The 19,246-nt window shown below is 36.1% G+C and overlaps 1 long non-coding RNA gene, 1 other non-coding gene and 1 pseudogene across 3 annotated transcripts; 2 read left to right on the top strand and 1 right to left on the bottom strand.

The window, feature by feature from the left end:
- Nucleotides 1-523: 523 nt before the first annotated feature.
- Nucleotides 524-2,926, bottom strand: LOC142543697 (uncharacterized). 2 transcript variants are annotated; one of them, XR_012819812.1, is made up of 3 exons: nucleotides 2,790-2,926; nucleotides 1,550-2,064; nucleotides 524-1,113 (listed from the first exon to the last, which is right to left on the bottom strand). It is a non-coding gene; the product is annotated as an uncharacterized LOC142543697 (long non-coding RNA). The 2 variants fall into 2 exon arrangements; XR_012819811.1 differs by having other exon boundaries at nucleotides 524-2,064.
- Nucleotides 2,927-9,029: 6,103 nt separating this feature from the next.
- On the top strand, nucleotides 9,030-9,102 carry TRNAA-UGC (transfer RNA alanine (anticodon UGC)). The gene has a single exon. It is a non-coding gene; the product is annotated as a tRNA-Ala (tRNA).
- Nucleotides 9,103-9,155: 53 nt separating this feature from the next.
- On the top strand, nucleotides 9,156-19,233 carry LOC142543696 (uncharacterized; annotated as a pseudogene).
- Nucleotides 19,234-19,246: the final 13 nt, after the last annotated feature.

Here is a 19,246-nt window from a genome sequence, read left to right as displayed (position 1 = left end):
AGGAGCATCAGCACGTATGCTCAGTAAATTTTTCACACAATTTTCTGCCTCTTTGTGAAGTTCTAATCAATTTCATTGGCTTGCTTTGCAAAGGTAGCTCTGTCAAAATTAATTTCATTGTCATAATTATCTTGACAAATTTATTTAAATCTGATATCTCTATATACATATTTTTCTTTTATGATATGATCTTTAGATTCTTCTTAGAATCCTATATTTGTTATTGATTTCAACTATGATAAAAAATAATAAATATTTATATAAGTAAAATATCATACATTTTTCCAAATCACTGACAAAAATACAATTGTACCTCAATTTATATAATTCCGAAGTTTTGTCAAATGGCCTTCTTCTTCATTTATGATGCACCAAACAGAATATTTGGGAACCAAAAATTAGAATAAAAATACAACGAAAAGATAAGTATGATTCTGGTTCTCATATCAATTTGAGATTTTTTATTTTAAATTTGAAATATTTACCTACAAATCCATCAAATAAAAAATGATGCCCAACTTAATTCAACAAAAGTGGAAATATTTGAATGAAAACCTGGCGAGCCGTGTGTCTGTACACTTATTTAACAAGTCTCTTATCCCCTTGTCTACCAACAATCTCATTATCTCATATCAAAAACATATATTAAGCAAACAATAATTTGGAAGATAAAAATTAAATGCAAAAAAATAGAGAATTTAAATTTAAACATTTCACGGGGGTGATATCCACCACTAAGGGTCTGTTTCCTTCCACCAAAGAGTATGATTATCATCAAGGACTTGCTCCAACCTAATATAATATTTTAATCAAATTCAACTTTTGTACTGACACAATCATAAACAAATCAATACTTTTGCTTGAATATGAGTAAATGCGATAGACTATACAAAGACATCCAAATTATAATTGAACACGTGTTTTCAAGTAAAAAAAATAAAATAAAAGGGTACATAAACAGTACTTCAAATTTCTCAAACAAAGTTTTGAACAAAGATAAATCAAGCATCGACAAGATCATAAACAAATTAGCATATTTATTTGCACAAAAATTTAATACCTGATTTTGGTTGTCGACATCTTCATTTTCATTTTGGAAGTGTACACATTCTCCTGTATGTTGTTGTTGTTATTGTTGTTATTATTATTATTATTATTATTAACTATATATAATCAAAAAAACGAACATAAAGAATGACTCAGAAATGATTATCAGCAAAAATTTGCTTGAATTTGATTACAAGAAATGGTATGTCTCCACCCAAATATGTAGAACTTTAAGCACTCAAATTAAATATTGAATGAATGAAACTTTTGAACTGACACAATCATAAACAAATCAATAATTTAACTTGAATATGGTTACAAAAAAATAAATTATACAAAGACATTCAAATTATAATTGAACACATGTTTTGAAGTAAAAAATACAATAAAAAGGGACATAAGTGTCTAAATTAATCCTCAAACAAGGTTTGAACAAATACAAATCAAGCATGGACAAGATCATAAACAAATTATTATATTTATTTGCACAAAAATTGCATACCTGATTTCGGTTGTCGTTAGCTTCGTTTTCATTTTCGAAGTAATTTGATTGCAAGAAATGATGTCTCCTCCAAACTAAGGGTGTAAACGAACCAAATCGGTTCGCAAGTTTTTCGAGCCGACTCTTTGATTTGTATTCGATCTTATCAAATTCGTAACGAACTCGAACATGTTCGAACTTCTTTCAAGCCGAACTCGAGCCCAAATTATTGTTTTCGATAGTTCGTGAGTCTCAATATTTTATTAATATAGTATAATTATATATATTAAATAAATCAATTTCGAGCATTTCGAGTACTTATTATCGAGGAATAGTTCGAATAATTCACGAACATGTACGAATATTTCGAGCCGAACTCGAACTATGGCTTTAATTCGAACTGAATTCGAGCTAAAAGTTTTAAAATTTTCGAATTGAGCTCGACGAACTTCGGTTGTCGCCAGCTTTGTTTTCATTGTCGTCATCTTCATTTTTTCGTCGTCAGCTCCGTTTTCATTTTGGAAGTACTCATTCTCCTACATATTATTATTACATATATATCATCAAAAAAATTGAACATAAAGATTGGCTCGGAGAGTATGATTATCAGCAAGGACTTTCTTGAATTTGATTACAAGAAATTGTATGTCTTCTCCCAAATAATATAGTACTTTAATCACTCAAACGACACATATTTTGACTAATTTGAAATCAAACATAATTATTAACATATGTGTATGGAATAAACGAAGGTGAATCTGAAATTAATACAGTATCATCTATCCAAACGCAATCTCGGCTCAGTCCGAAATATTCTCGAATATATTAGAAATATAAATATAATGTGAATTTGAATTAGATATTATTTAAGATGGCTTATATAAAGCATATTATACATTTTGTATTTTTGTACTCACTAACAAAATCTGAAAAAAGAAATATAAAAAGAATATAGGGGGTTAGGTTTAACATTATCATTCGCTAATTCCTCAGGTACAACAACGCTCCGACTGAGCCTCATCTAGCCTCCAATGACAACACAATCGTTAACATTATAATTTTAGTAAAATATCCGTGAACAAGCACAACACTTCAGAATCATTTTGAATAAATTAAAGGGCGTTGATCGAAAACGAATATGATTCCACAAAAGTTTCTCCCCCAATAATTCCACCACCCTCAGAATAATACGAATAAACAACAAAAAACAAGTGAATCAACAACAGAGGAATTCGTAATGCGTAATCTAGAGAAAACTTACCGAGACGCTGAACGTAGGAAAAATTTAACGGGCGAGGGTTTTGCAGCCAGCCACTAGTTGTTTTATTAGAGGAATGAAGAAACAAGCACTACAAAATGTTAGTACAAAGTAAAAAAACCGAAACTTTGAAAAAATTCGCCGAAGATAATATTCGCGAACTTCGGTATATATAGAATCATAGCGACGGTTTTTAAAAAACCCGTCGCCATTAGCGACGGATTTAAGTTAAATTGTGCAATAGCCGATCGAAATCGGCGACGGTAAAGAACTGTCGCTATTGGCGACGGTTATAAACACCGTCGCTTGTAGCGACGGTTTTGTACAGCCGTCGCCGAATATTGCGACGGTATTGTTCAACATTACCGTCGCTTAAGTTAAGTATATTTTATTTTTTTGATTAGTGTATTTTAATTTAAATTTTATATATAATAATTTTTAAAATTTTATTAAATTAAAAAACTTAAAATTTTCACGACTCACTTTTCACTCCAAACTTCTCAATCTTTCTGATTATATCATTCTTTCCATCACCATTTTTGTCAAATTTATCAAATTTATTTGGTTTTTCACTTCATAAGTAACAATGAGTCTATGTTTGGAAGAAATCAAACGAGACAACACAGAGCGAATTTTGGGTCGAAACTTAACATTGAGTCGAGCTTGTACAGAACTTGACCTGCGTGGTGAGCGAGGCTTGATGTTTGGGTCGAGTCTCAGCCCAATTTTTTTACTATAACACAAAACAATTTTAATTTTTTACAATTTTTTTTTTCAGTCACTTCCCCAAAATCCACCCACTTGACCCACTCACTCAAAATGTACCCAACTCACGCCCATTTGAATATGCAACAATGTACTACCCCAGCTCGACCCATTACACCCATGCTCGACCCACTAGACACTGCTCGACCCACTCATACTTCTACCGAATAAATGAATCACAATCTCGAAATAAACTAATTTCTGTAAAACTATTACAATATCACTTCTATACAAATTTTATAATACTTACTTATAGTTCCAGTATTTGGGATAAAAACAATTATTTGATATTTTTATTGATTTTGAGTTGAATTTATATGATCCATTGAAGAAGTTTTGATTAGAGTTTTGAAATTCTAATACACCTCAATTTATTTTTAATAACGAAAACAATTAATTGGGTCGAGCCAAAAGAACCAAAGACTCAAAAGACCCAAAAAGACCCAACCCATTGTTTTGGGTCGAGCTCGACCCAAAGTGGAGCTTTGGATCGAACCATCGACCATGGAGGCTGGCTCGACCCACGTTCATTACACGAATAATATGGAGACTCGATCCATTGAGATACATTAAATATTCAGTCGAGGGAACATGTTGGAGTGAAATTTGTTACGAATTTTTTAGGTTCCACTATTTTTATGAAATTTGTTCGACACACAGCACACAGACAAGGAATTTTAGGTCGAAGCCAAAATGCACCCACTCAACCCGAGCTCCACCCAAAATGCACCCACTCAACCCAAACTCCACCAAACTCCATTTACTCGATCCCACTGCACCACAAACACAATACAATAGCTCACTCTACCCAAACTCCACCTACTCTACCCACACTCCACCCAAACTCCACCACAAACACATTACAATAACTCACTCCACCCAAACTCAATCTACTCGACTCATTCCACCACAAACACATTAAAATCTCTATCAAGAAAAAAACAAAACTTAACACATTAATAAAATTGGCTTTTTTTTTTAAATTCAAACAAATTACATATCATTCAACCGGATTTTCTACCAAATTCTCCAATAGAAGTAAATCTCTTCTATTCGTTTTTCTTTCGCGTCTTCTCTTGATTAAATGAAATAATACTGACATATGCAACATGCTCGACCCAATCAACCCACGGCTCAATCATTTGAAATATGCAAAGGTGTGAAGAGCTTGGGTCGAGCTCGACCCAGGTGTGAAGAGCACTCTTCACACCTCGACCCGGGTGGGTCGAGATTTTACAACTGGGTCGAGGGTTTGATGTTTGGGTTGAGGGGCGAGGTTTGAGTCGAGCCTATTGGTTATTCCACCAAAATCTCAGTGACTCCACCCAATTTTTTTACTACAACACTACTTAATTTTAAATTTTGACAATTAAAATAACATTTTTTGTTTTTTTGTAGATTTACTTCCCCACGAAGTAACATGGAGGCTCGATCCATTGAGATTTATTAAATATTCAACTCATATGACTCGACCTATTGAGATACAATAAACATTCAGTCGAGTGATCATGTTGGAGTGAAATTTGTTATGAATTTTTTAGGTTCCACTATTGTTATGAGATTTGTTATGAATTTTAGATACAATAAACATTCAGTGGAGTGGATATTCAACTCACATGGCTCGACTAAATGATACATTCTTAACATTAGGTTCCACTATTTATGGAATTTTTTAACAACACACTTAAATTATAATACATAAATCATATTAAAATGTTCACATTATTATAAATTTTTTATATACTTCAGATACATTCTAATTATATTTAAAGTCATCATCATAAATATCAATCATATATTACAACATTATCAAAACTCAAAATCCACCAACTCGACCCAAAATTAACCCAAACTCAACCCAAACCCTAAACAAATAAACCATAAACCAAACCCCAAACTCCACCCACTCTTCACCCATTCGACCCAAAATCGATCCACTCACCACCCACTCGACCTAAACTTAAAAATCCACCACAAACACATTACAATCTATGTCCACTCGACCTACTCACCACCTACTCGACCCAAAATCGACCCATTCACCACTCACTCGACCCAAAATTAAAAATTCACCACAAATACATTACAATATTTGTCAAAAAAAATACAAACACATTAATAAAATCGATTGTCTATAAATTCAAACAAATTTCATATCATTCAACTCTTTCTTCTACTAAATTCTTCTATAGATGGAAATATGTTTTGTTTTTTTCTTCCACGTCTTCTCTTGATCACAGGTGGCAATACTAACATATCTGAACACACACGACCCACACACTTAGAACACTCCACTCACATGCTCGACCCACACCACACTCAACCAATACTACCTGCTCGACCCACACACTTAGAACACTCAACCGACATCTTAGCACACTCGACCCACACACTGAGCACACTCCACCCACCTGCTCGACCCACACACTTAGCACACTCAACCCACACTACCTTGCTCGACCGTAAACACTCACACTAACTCCACCCACAAAAATTCTAACCAAGAACGACCAGACCTAAGCTGAAACAAATCTAGTTGCTACAACATTACGATAATAGTAATAGCATTACGAGTATATACTTACTTCTCTTACAAATATTCAAACTTTCAAATGATATTTGATTATATTTTGTTTTTTTTTGCTGTGATGAACACAAAAATAGCTAGAATGACACGCTGAAATCTGGAGACGTCCATTTAAAAATTATTTTTTTAAAAAATTAAATTTTACTAACTAATTAATGAGCTAATTATTTATCTCACCTAATTAACATAGTCAACTCCCTTTTCTCAATTTAAAAAGTCAAAATCTTTTTTATTTAATTAAATTTTTAATGAATCGTATATTTTTTATTGACCCGTATGCCTGTATTTATAGATGTTTTTTAACCTTCATAGAGAGAGATTTGACAAATCTTGATGATATCTATCCGATATATGAGATATTTATCATGTTAATCAAGATAATACTCTTGATTTATCTTCTTTTAAATATGAGACTTCTCTTATATTTATCTTAATGATTTTACCAAGTTAAGATACAACGCTCCGACTTAGCCTCATCTAGCCTCCATGTGGGGGCACCCATAAATAAAAAATTCCTCACGTCATTTATCGTTCGCACGACTAGAAGAGTATTTCCAAGGTTTTCTATTTGGGCGGAGGATAATGTGTTGCCGAAGTCTCGTTTTATACTCATATATATTTTATCAAGGACTTACAAAATTAAGACCTCGTTTGGTACATAGGACGAATGAGATTGTTATTGTAAAAATAATATTAGGGATAAGTAAGTTTTGCCTATGAACCAAGCAAAATCTAAAATAGACTTTGTTCATCACTCTCCTCTCTGTTATCCAAGTCTCACCCACCGACCCATTTTCGAAGATCTCGAATTTCGAATCTCATCTGGATCCCCATCGAACAACATTCAATATCTTTCGACTCAATGCATCTGCAACTTGGTTTCCATTACCTAGATTGTAAGATATATTACAATCTAGGTAATGGATAATTACAATCGTAATCTTTAATTAAGTCCTATCAACTGTCTCTGTCTCATATTCACGTCTGGTTGAGTGAAGATATACTTGAGGTTGTCTGATTGATTGCGCCTGTCCAATCGAATTCAAATCATTTATGGACAAGCATAGTCTTTTTGCTTTTGTTTATTGTTTTAAAATCACGTAAAAATTTATCATTATGTTTTGTTGTGAGCCACACGAAGATGTGTTCATAAAAGAAATGTGACAAGACTAGCAATATTTAATTTAGAGAGTAGACAAATATGGTATGTTACCATAGACGGTCCAATGAAAATTATGAAGGTTAATAATGGTGTTGTTATATTTGAGGGTGCACATCAAATTGTAGAAAAACACCGGTCATATTCGACCACATAAGACAACAAAAGAAAACCCTCACCCTCTACAGGGATATTCTTTATAAAATTTTCGATAAAAACAAGTTTAGTAAAAATAAAACGTGCAACACAACATCGAATAGTTGATTACATTTGAAATTTCATCCCATACCACTTGTCATCATTATGTGGCCCAAATGTGTATGCATACGAATTTTTCAATAATCATAATCTTCTTTAGAGGATATAGAGATCTTTTTTAATGATGTCGTTATGTATATATATACGAATATCAGAGTTCAAGAAAGATTTTATCTTATATCACTTGTTAGGATCGAAAATTAGTTAAAAAAAAAGGTTTAATAAACTCTTTAAATTTTTATTCTAAACTTGAGCTGATCTTAATCGTTGTTAATTAATGTTTCTTGAATGACTAGAGATAAAAGAATTTAGAATATGTCTCTTGTGAGATGGTCTCACGACTCTTTATCTGTGAGACGGGTCAGCCATACATATATTCACAATAAAAAGTAATATTATTAACATAAAAAGTAATATTTTTTCATGGATGACCCAAATAAGAGATCCGTCTCACAAAATACAACTCGTGAGACCGTCTCACACAAGTTTTTGTCAGAAATTTAACATTTAAAATAACATTGGGACTCATTCGATAGTCTATACCATGTGCAGTGAGAAATTAGAATGGGTGCATAACAAGATTTGCAGGAAACTATTTCATAGCCGATAGGGGTGATCAAATTTTTTTATTAACCGCCCGAACCGAATTGCATCGCACCGTTTTTCATAATATTTTATAAAAACCGTGATTAAAAATATTAATAATAAATCGCACCGCATACGTGGTTCGATTATTTTTTTGCCAAGAACCGCACCAAACCACGCTGCTTGAACCGCTTGCCATAATATTGAGCCTAAAATTATAATAATTTGTAAACAATATATTCAAAAAAAGAAGTCATCATTCATTATATCCCAACTATCTTCAAAATTATTATTCTTAAAAATAAAACTTATCTTTTTCTTAATTATTCTTCATATTAGTCTATTATTAAAGTATTTTTTTTTTTGCTATAATATTTTGTTTGAAGATTGAAAGTAAAAAAAAAGGATAAAATAGTGTAAATGTAATTTTTGTTGTGAATGTGTTGTGTTGTTAAATTATTAACTTAATTTTGAATCTTGATTATTGTTTTATCTATTTTGATCTTTATATGTTTTGAACTAATTTTATATTTGAAGACAATATATTGTTGTTGTTTTCAAATAAATTAGAATATATGTTCTAATATTTTTCATTAAAAAAACCGTAAACCGACCGCAACCGCATGAAATCGCTCAAAACCGTAACGCTAACTTTTCATGTAAAACCGCGATTAATTTTTCAAAATAGTAACCGACCGCATATGGTAATTCCGTTTGAATTTTTTTAAGAAAAATCGTAAAATCGCACCGTGATCATCCTGATAGCCGAGAAGATTTTAGTGCTGACACTAAAGCACAAGGCAAAATTGGCAAGATTATCACCTCTTAATGAATAAGTTGATGTTTTTAAATATTACTAAAATAGAAATGTAGTTGGAACAGCAAGAAAGGGGATGTAGCTCAAATGGTAGAGCGCTCGCTTTGCATGCGAGAGGCACGGGGTTCGATCCCCCGCATCTCCAATATCTTTTTCTCTTTTTTTTTTGGCTAGGGACCTAAAAAACGCGTGTTCAACACTTTATCCGTCTTTTCGAACCCAATACCATCAATGGCGGTTCCTCTTTTCAATCTCACTTCCGACTTGATTGTTTCAAGACTCTGCTTAGGTTTCGTATAATTTCGAATTCTGGATTCTTTGTGTGTTTTTTGGGCAAGAACTGTTTACATTTTTGTTCTTGCGCTGCTTCAGGGACGATGACTTTTGGTGAACAGAACTCATTGGCGCAGTCTTTTCAGCTTCTGGATAAAGCCTTCCATTCTCGTATCAATTTCTTTGACTCAGCCGAAATGTATGATTGTACTTTGCTTTTAGTATTTGTACATTCACACGTTTCCTGTTCGTCACCTCAATTGGCTTTCCTTGTCGAAGGTATCCGGTTCCGCAGCGGGCAGAAACTCAGGGGAGAAGTGAGGAATATCTCGGCCGTTGGATTCGGACCCGGAAAATTCCCCGGGATCAAGTTGTACTTGCCACAAAGGTTTTGAAGCGCAATTTGCTGTTATGCATTACTTGATCAAATGATTTATTTTCTTCTAGCTAGAAGATTTGATTTAGTGATAAACATTATGTGATGAATAGTCTGAAAACTCTTGCGATTAAGCTCAAAATTTGGATTGTGGGCTTTGTTCAAATGTTGATTTGACTTTTTTAAAGGGATGCTGCAAGTGCTGATATTATTGATAAAATAAATATAACCTAATTGGTTGATCGCTGGGTTTTGCTGCCTAGACAAACTTTGCTAAAATTTTATTAAACTGTATGGAGACAGGTTAGCGGGCCATCTGGACAAATGGCTTGGATTCGAGGTGGACCAGGAAGTCTTGATGCCTGGAATATAACTGAAGCCATCGACGGCAGGTCTGACCCGTTTCATGCTCTCGTTTTTATTCCATTCCATTTTTGAATTTAACCACAGTTATTTATTTTTCATGCTGGATTCATCTTGCACTTGAATGTTTAATGTTGTCTGACAATATAATGTGCTTTTGCAGTTTGACTGCGCTTACAAACTGACTGCATTGATTTGTATCAAATTCATTGGCCTGATCGGTTAGTATATCAACTCTATTTTATAACATGATCCAAATTTAGATATGTATGCCTAAATATGTTGCTTCATTTCCCAAGAGACACAAAAGCAATTTACTGATCACTTTTTTCGACACGCCTTTGTTCCAGCTATGTGCCAATGTTTGGAGAAATTGAGTATGATCCCATTAGAAATTTTTCTTCTGTTAGTATTGAGGAACAACTTTCTGCTCTACAAAAAGCTATTGGTGCTGGTAAGGTTGGTGGTTGTATTACAGCAAAACTTTTTGAAGCCATGTTCTTTCTAATGTAATTAGCATGTCACTTGCAGATAAGATATGTTGGGCTAAGCAATGAAACACCTTATGGTCTCATGAAGTTCCTTCACGCTGCTGAACGTATCTCTATCCATGTTAAAATAGTATCTTTGCAGGTGTTATATGATTCCCAACTCTATTTGAAAGTAATGAGAATTCTTTTCTTTTTTCTTCGGTATTAACCCCTCCTCTTTCTCGCATTTGATGATAACTTAACTGAACAATCTGAAACGTTTTTGTTTTCAGAACTGTTATAATCTTCTTTGCCGAAATTTTGATTCGGGGTTGGCAGAATGCTGTAGTCATGAAAGGTGTGTTTGCACAATGTTTGCACAATGTTGATGATTATTTTTTTTTTGATAGGAAACTAAATTTATTATAATATTATGAAATTACAATATGAGCGTGGATGAGCACTCCATGACAACAGTACAGCTACATCAACTCGAGAGTACCGGCGTTACAAGGAAACACAAATTTCATGACCAAATAAATTTGAAGTCCCTCAATAAATCTGAAATGCACAAGTGGTCGAATTTTTGCAATGTAGTTGTCCAAGTTGCGACTCTGAATCTGATGTTTTCCCATAGTTTGTCAACAGATTATGCTTTTTCTTCAAAAATTCTTCGATTTCTCTCCAACCATATCGACCAATATATGCCGTGAACGATCATGTACCAGAAATCCCTGTATTTTTTGTTGAATGAGCCTCCTGAATTCCAATGAAAGAGATCTTTAGCATGCCGCGGCATAACCCATTGTATCCCCAGCTCGTTGCAAACCTTAGCCCAAATCGTTGTAGAGAAGGAGCAGTGTAGAAGTATATGATCCTGATTTTCCTCGTGCTGTCGACATAAGCAACACCACTGCGGTCTTAAAACACAAGTCTTCCACCTTCTTTTCACTGAATCACACGTAGGCAACTTCCCCAAGGCGACGATCCACGAGAAAATCTTAATCTTGTGTGGGACAGGAACTTTCAAATGGTATTAAAGAAATCGAACAACGGAAAGGTGGAAATAGGGAAGAAGGAGCAATAAAAAGAGCTAACAGAGAACAAACCTGAAGGGTCCCCCCTCCAAACTCTAACATCCTCAGTACCCCTCTCCAGTCTGACCCTCTCTAATACTCGGAGCAAGTTAGTGAACTCTAGAACCTCAACCTCACTAAGATCTCTTCTAAATCTGACATCCCAAATGGTCGAAAGACTATCCCCACTATTGACAACATCAATGAAATGACGAATGGGTTCATTGGTAGAAGTACAAATACGAAACAAAGATGAAAATCTTAATTTAAAAGTCGTATCTCCCTCCCAGACATCCTCCCAGAACCGAATGATATTCCCCTGTTTAGGCACTCCCCTGATAAGTTGATGAAAAGCCAGGTAAGACCGAGAAATACACTTCCAAGGACTTCTAAATGTCGCTTTCTCCGCCAACCCCAAGTCCCACTTGTTTTCCTGTATGCCATATAAACTCTGAATAATTTTTTTCCACAAAGACCCCTGTTTCCACTGAATTTCTCCACCACCATTTGCCAAGAAGAGCCTTATTCCTGAGAGTAACATTCCCCAATCCCAACCCTCCTTTTTCCTTTGGTTTACACACTTGTTTCCATCTGACGACATGACAATGCTTTTCCCTCGTCACCACCATCCCACAAAAATTCTCTCATGATTTTTTCCATTTTACTGGCAACATTTACCGGCACATTGAAAAGGGACATGAAATAGGACGGCATCGCACTTAGCACGGCCTTTATCAAAGTTAGACGGCCTCCTCTCGATAGAAAAGCTTTTTTCCAAGTCGATAATTTCTTTGACATCTTCGAGAGGACGGGTTCTCAGAACTCCTTCTTAGTTGGATTACCTCCCAGCGGTAGCCCAAGATATTTAATAGGCCAGCTATCTTTTTTGCACCCAACACGTTCTGCCAACTCTTCCACTTCCTCTTGCAAGCAATTCAATCCAAGCACAACACTTTTGCCCAAATTTATTTTCAACCCAGAGTAGTTGCCGAACAGTTTTATAATGTTCATTATCGCCATCACATCGCTTTTTGATTTCGCAAAGAAAAGAATATCATCAGCAAACTGTAAATGCGTCATTTCAATTTTTTCTTTCCCTATTTCGAGTCCCCCGACCTCGTGATCTGTCCTTGCCTTTTCCATCATTCTTCCCAACCCATCGACGACTAAGTTGAATAAGAACGGTGATAATGGATCCCCCTGTCTGAGACCTCTCTCCCCTTTTAGCTTACCTTGTGGCTTTCCGTTAATAAAGATTGAGAAAGATACATTAGAAACACATCCCTTGATCCACCTCCTCCATCTCTCACCGAATCCCTTTTTTTCCAACGCAAAATTTAAAAATCGCCAGTCTACGTTGTCATATGCCTTTTCCAAATCAATTTTTAGTACCCATCTTTTTTTTTTCTTTCGTCGATATTCTTCCACAACTTCATTTGCAATAAGGCAACAGTCAAGTATCTGTCTTCCTTTAATAAAAGCACACTGATTCTCCGCAATGGTGTTAGACACGACTCTCTTCAACCTATTCATCAAGACCTTAGCCATAATTTTATATAGACTCGTAATCAAACTGATTGGCCTGAAGTCTTTAATAAGTCTCGCATCTTTTTTCTTTGGGATAAGGCATATGTAAGTCTCATTTGTAATTCCATTGACAATCCCATCTTCAAAAAATTCAGCAAACACCTTTAATAAATCCATCCTCACTGTATCCCAGTTTTTTTGGAAGAAAGCCATTGTGAATCCATCCGGTCCCGGAGCTTTTGTACCATCGCAATCAAACACTGCCTTTTTAATCTCTTCTTCCTTGAAAATTGATTCCAGCTCATCAGCATCTCCTCGCTGTAAAGGGCTCCAATCAAGCCCATTAAGGCCTCTCTCCATTTCATCAAAACTCCCCCCTTCCCCGGCTGATTTCTTAAACATTTGCCCATAAAATTTCAGGATCTCATGTATAATTTGTTTTTCCTCAGTAACCACAGTACCATTGTCCAATTCCACTTTGTCTATCAGGGCTCTGTTCCTCCTGTTAGTCAGTAGCGAGTGAAAAAATTTTGAGTTGTGATCCCCCTCTTTGATCCATTTAATTTTTGCGTTTTGGCTTTGAATTTGGAAATTTGTAAATGACAAATCTTCCAACTCGGTCCTTGCTTCCTTTCTTTCAATGTTTAGTGCTTCCGACCATCTTCCTTCTGCCTCAATCGCATCCAACTGCTTAATCTTGTTGCTTAGCTCTTGGATTCTGACACCCACATCACCAAACACTTCTCTATTCCATTTTGATGCCTTAGTTTTGATGACTTTCAGTTTTTGCATAAATTTGTATCCTTCTCACCCTTGAATTCCTCCCTTTGACCACCATGTCCTCACTAGCTCTTTGAATTTTCGATGTGATAACCAAGCATTCTCGAATCTGAAAGGAGCTGGACCCCACGTGAACTTGGCTGTATCAATCAGAATAGGGCTGTGGTCCGAAGTGATTCTTGGTAACACTGTTTGTCTGAAATTGGGGAATAAATTCGTCCACCCCCCCCCCCCCCCCCGAGAATAGGAATCTGTCCAAGCGACAACAAATCGGTGTCGTTCTAAAATTTGACCATGTGAACTTGGCATTCAGCAGTGGTGGATCTATGAGCTGCAACTCTTCTATCAAAGCATCAAAGCATGACATGCTTGTGGTTAAAGAAAGGCTATTCAGTTTTTCCCCCGCATTCCTCACAACATTAAAATCCCCTCCTAGACACCAATTATCCCCGCAAATCGATTTCAGTCCAGCCAATTCGTCCCAAATAGTTCTCTCACTCTCGGCCTAACCGGTCCGTAAATGGCTGTGAACCACCAAGTTATGTCTTCATTCCAGCTAATTTGAATTGAAACCGAGAATTCCCCAATCAAATTATTCTTGACTAATATTACTCTTGGATCCCACATCACAAGAATCCCCCCAGATCTTCCAACTGATGGCAGACAAACCCAATCGACAAATCTTGATTTCCAAACGCTAGCAACAAATTTTCTGTCCACCTTTTCGAGTTTTGTTTCCACAAGGACAACAATCTCTGGTTTTTCGTTACACATTATTTTCCTAACCAATTGTCTCCTTTTCACTCCCCCTCCACCTCTTATATTCCATGAGCAAATTTTCATGAGAACACAATGGCACCCTTTGAAGTTGAGCCTCTCTCGTAATTTATACCACTGTGTAATCTATAGATCTCTCTCTGTAAGGAACCAATTGACCGCTTGTGTCCGCTTCCACTTCCGTCTTCTGTTCCAATTTCAACCACCTTTCTTGTCTCAGCAATCTTTCTATCTCCTACTTCCCCTGTCGGTGTATCTCTCACATTACCTAGCTTTTCATCAACCCTTTGTAACCCACACCCTACTAGACCACTAGACAAACCCAAGACTTTCCCACAGAAGATGTCGTATTTTCTTGTGTTCGTGAGCCTGAGGTATCGTTTGTTACTTTCAGAGGTGAGAACAATCCGGCAAGTGATTCTATTTCTTCTTCAGCTGTCACGGAAGCTTCAGAGTTAAAATTGTAAGAGTCGCTACTATCAGAATCTGATGAATCAAACTCCTCTTTTAACAACTCATCTTGTGAATCTTCGAACTCGATCTCTTCTCCACCTTCCGCATCAGCAGCCCCTGTATTCATGCAAATCCCCTTGTCGTGTAATTTTATTGTCGACTTCCCCCATAAAGATTTGTCTCCGCGCCCCACATCATCTTCTTTTTTGCCTCTTCTGCAGTAGGTTTTCCAAACCTTTTGACTTGATTTATTGTTCCTTTCGGAATTCATCCTGATATCTCGTCCATCTGTTTGATTGCTGCTCATGGATTCAACAGAGGAAGTTTTGAATTCTGTTGCATCTTTTGGGTCAATTTTTTTCAGTATCTTCACCGCCTTTTCACCAATTGATTGATTCGATGTCTGTATCCTCGAATTTGAACTTTGTGGTTGGTAGTTCGCTGTGAAGGACCCCTGTTTCTCTTTCATCTTTTTCTCCAGACTGCCTGCTCCAACTCCTGCTTTGCCATCTATCGTGCGTACTTCTTGTGGTGAAATTACCCCCTGAACTTCGTTGTTTGTCACCTGCCTGTTATGTAGTTCCTTCGTCGCTGATAGGGTCCTGTAAAGGTTGTTATTGCCCCACCCTGTCAAAATTTTCTTTCCATTGATTACGACCTGAGCGTATGTCTGCTTTTCATATGCCTCATAACCCTTAGGGTCAAAACTTTCGACCTGGATTCTTATCTCTGTTTTTCTCCCTTCAATCGGAATAACCATCTTTGTCTGAATAAAACCTCCCTCATTTCCTTTTACCTTAATTTTCGCTGCACCAAGCACTCGTAAGTGTAGAGTATCAGCACTGATGGCTAACAGACCCCCGCAATGATCGCCAATGATTTTGAACGAAGTCGGGGACCAAAGTTCCCAAGGTAGCCCCCAAATCGATATCCAGCTATTGCAACAATTCTCTACCGTATCCATTGTATTAATATCTTGTGACCACCCTTCAAATTGTAAAGTCACGCCAAATTCAAAGAAGCCCCTTTTCAAATTGACGTAGAAAGCAGCTTCAGCCGCATTTGAAGGCCACCATAGAGCTTTGTTTGCTTGGAGCGGATAGAGTTCAACTCTTCTGTTTGTAGCTTTCCCAAGAACTCCTTCTATAGACTCCCAAGATGAGGTTACTCTGCTCCTGATGACAATTATTGATTCGTTCCATTTCTTGTTTGACCGCAACCCGACACTGACTTCCGATGCATTCAACATTTTATCATCAATTTTTCTGCCCAAAAATCTCTCGTCCTGACTGTCTAAATTGTCCTTCATCTGGTTTGCTTTGTGTGCGCAAGCCTGCTTTTTTTTCATCCTCTGGTATCCTCCTGTCATCAACTTGTCCATTGCTATTGAGATATTAATCCATCCCTCTGCATTGAACCCACTAGGCACAATGGTAGTCTGTTTTCTACCATGGTTGTTGAACTTGGATAGTTCTAGAAATCTTCCCCGCTTGTTAGTAAATTTCTGAATTATGATAACTGCATTTCTGCCTCTGAAACGATGGAAGTCCGATCCTGAATGGGTTGAGTCAATGTAGTCCTTAAACCGACGACTGATCCAGCGTGCCTCCTCGCAATCGAAGTCCATCATATAGCAAGATTTTCTAGTTCTTTCGGACCACCATAAGGATCTACCATCATTCCCCAACCTCATAGTGAAGGTTTTAAATTCAGTCTTGATCGTTTCGTCTCGACTTACTGACCTGGTCTTTATTGGTCCATACCAACGATGATTGTTGATGATTATTAATCACACAGTTCATACAAATTTCTCTTTAGCCTCAAATAATCGATTTCATTTAGTTCATGTAACTAAGTGTATGTCATATATAGCATTACGGCACCGAGACCTCAATTTTTCACCATTTAGTTCATGTAATGAAATTTTATCTTGAGTTCTATTTCCTTTTGACTTAACTTTTATTAGTGAACCTCATGTTTGACCTCTGCAGTACTATTTCTGTGCATTACAAGAAACAAACATGATATAATGACTCGAATCCTTATTTTGAATGAAGTAATAATTAAGACATTATTAAAGAGTTGTTAATTAAACATTATTAAGAAATTCATAAACCGAATATCAAAATGTTAGGATCCACCGAATTTAAAATGTATCACCCAATCTACTTCAGATTTTATTAGCCCGATATTAATTTCCGGTAATAACTAATAACCTGTCGAACATATAAAACTTCTTATCTCTTGAGCTGATTCCGGTTGTGCCCAAATCAACACCGCTTTTAGTACTTCATTCAAAATAAGAATTCTAGTCATTACATATAGCCTTATTAGGATGGGACATTTTTAAATATGGTTAGCATTTTTTTACTTATTCTTTAGGGTATGCTTGCTGGCATACAGCCCTTTGGCGATGGGCATTCTCTCTGGGAAATATCTCTCTCTTGATGGAGGTCCAGATGATGCTCGTATGAATCTTTTCAGAGGTTTGTTTCCTACCTTTTTTGTGGGATTGTGTAACTGCTAATATGTTTCTGATAATATCGAGTGTGTCTCATTAGGGAGGTATGCTGAAGGGGAGTCAAGATACAGCCTTTCAAATTCTACTATTAAAAAAGCTACTGATGTGAGTAAAATTTGACAAATTGCTTCCTCATTTACATGGAAAAATATTTGCTAGAAAAAATAGCGCATTATTGCTACAAATTTGGCTGGGATTCAATTCGTTTTATGCCCATTTTCAAAAATTAAGAATCATCGAGGGTGGAGTTTCCGCAACGGGATTATGTCTCGCAATTGCCAGGATAATTTTAGGCATGTACTAAATGCTTAATAAATAAGCAGTGATACTACTGGAGTTTTGTACAGACTTCATTGTATCACTTTTTTCCCTCATTAGTCTGTTGATGGCAGAGTGCAAAGGTTTCCACAAGTCTCTACTAATTGACATCTCGAACCATGTCACAGCTGTATGTCAAAATCGCCAAGAAATATGGCATTCATCCTGTATCTCTCTCAATAGGTAAGTAATATTTTTAGTATGGCATTTATCTTTCATATTCTATGGTTCTTATAGTTATCTCGTTACTTATGCGCTAAAACACTAACATTTACTCGTTACACTTCCATCTTGATAATTTGGCCTTTCTTGAATATAAGACCTATTATTGACAGATGATGTAGCATCCTGATGAATTCCAGAGATCTTTAATGTTATAACCAAGAGTCGTTTTTACTCTACGTTTGAGTTATTTATTAGATATTAGTGTTAATTTTAAAAAATATAGAAGAAAAGTTGCGAGAACACTAGGGTACATGAGGGTTTTTGAAGGTAAACCTTCGAATGGAGTGAAATGATGGGTATCAATTTTGGCACTTTGGAAGCAATGCAAGTTTGTACAAATAATTTATTATTTTAAAAGGAAAATAAAAAGTCTTAGAAATTGTAGCTGTCAATAAAGTGTAAATTTAATATTTTTAACAGTCAAGTATTACAAATCTTTTGCCGTGCAACTTGTGTAGAGATTTTCAAATTCGGTGGAGAGAAAAATCACTCTCCAGTTAATTCAAATTGTAAGTAGTCTGGGCAATATGCATATGCTGTGTACATACTAGCAGCATGTTTCCTATTTCCTCATTTGTTGATAATGTTGTCCAAGAATTGTAGTAGTCAAATTAATGTGCATGACTCATGCCCATAGCGTATACGCCTACACGCTATACACTGAATTCTAATGTTTTAAAGAATCTGCAGCCTTTGTTTTGCGACACCCTCTCGTGGCCAGTGCTGTATTTGGTGCTACTAAGCTCTGGCAACTCCAAGAGGTACTTGACGGTTGTGAAGTGGAGCTTACTCCAGAAATAATTACCGAAATTAACAGGGTTCATTCGGCATTTCCGAATCCATGTCCATGAAAGACATCTGAACTTTTTGGGACCATCAACCCCATTTTCCCCACTTCCATTATCAGTTGTCTGTCACATAGCCACAAAAAATGGGGCAAGAAAGAGCTCCAAGTTCATTCAATGAGCTAAGACGATGACTTGTTGGTGGCCGAATGCAATTATGCAAAGCCGGTATTTAATGCCTAGAGTCCTTTTGTGTTCAAGTTTAACAATAAAACGTTACTGCCCATAAAAGCTGGCAGTTAATGAAGGGATAACGTTTTGGTTACCGACAATCAACCAACCAAT

This window comes from Primulina tabacum, chromosome 4, assembly GCF_025594145.1.
Source record: "Primulina tabacum isolate GXHZ01 chromosome 4, ASM2559414v2, whole genome shotgun sequence".
NCBI lineage: Eukaryota > Viridiplantae > Streptophyta > Magnoliopsida > Lamiales > Gesneriaceae > Primulina > Primulina tabacum.
This window is presented reverse-complemented; position numbering and strand designations above follow the sequence as displayed.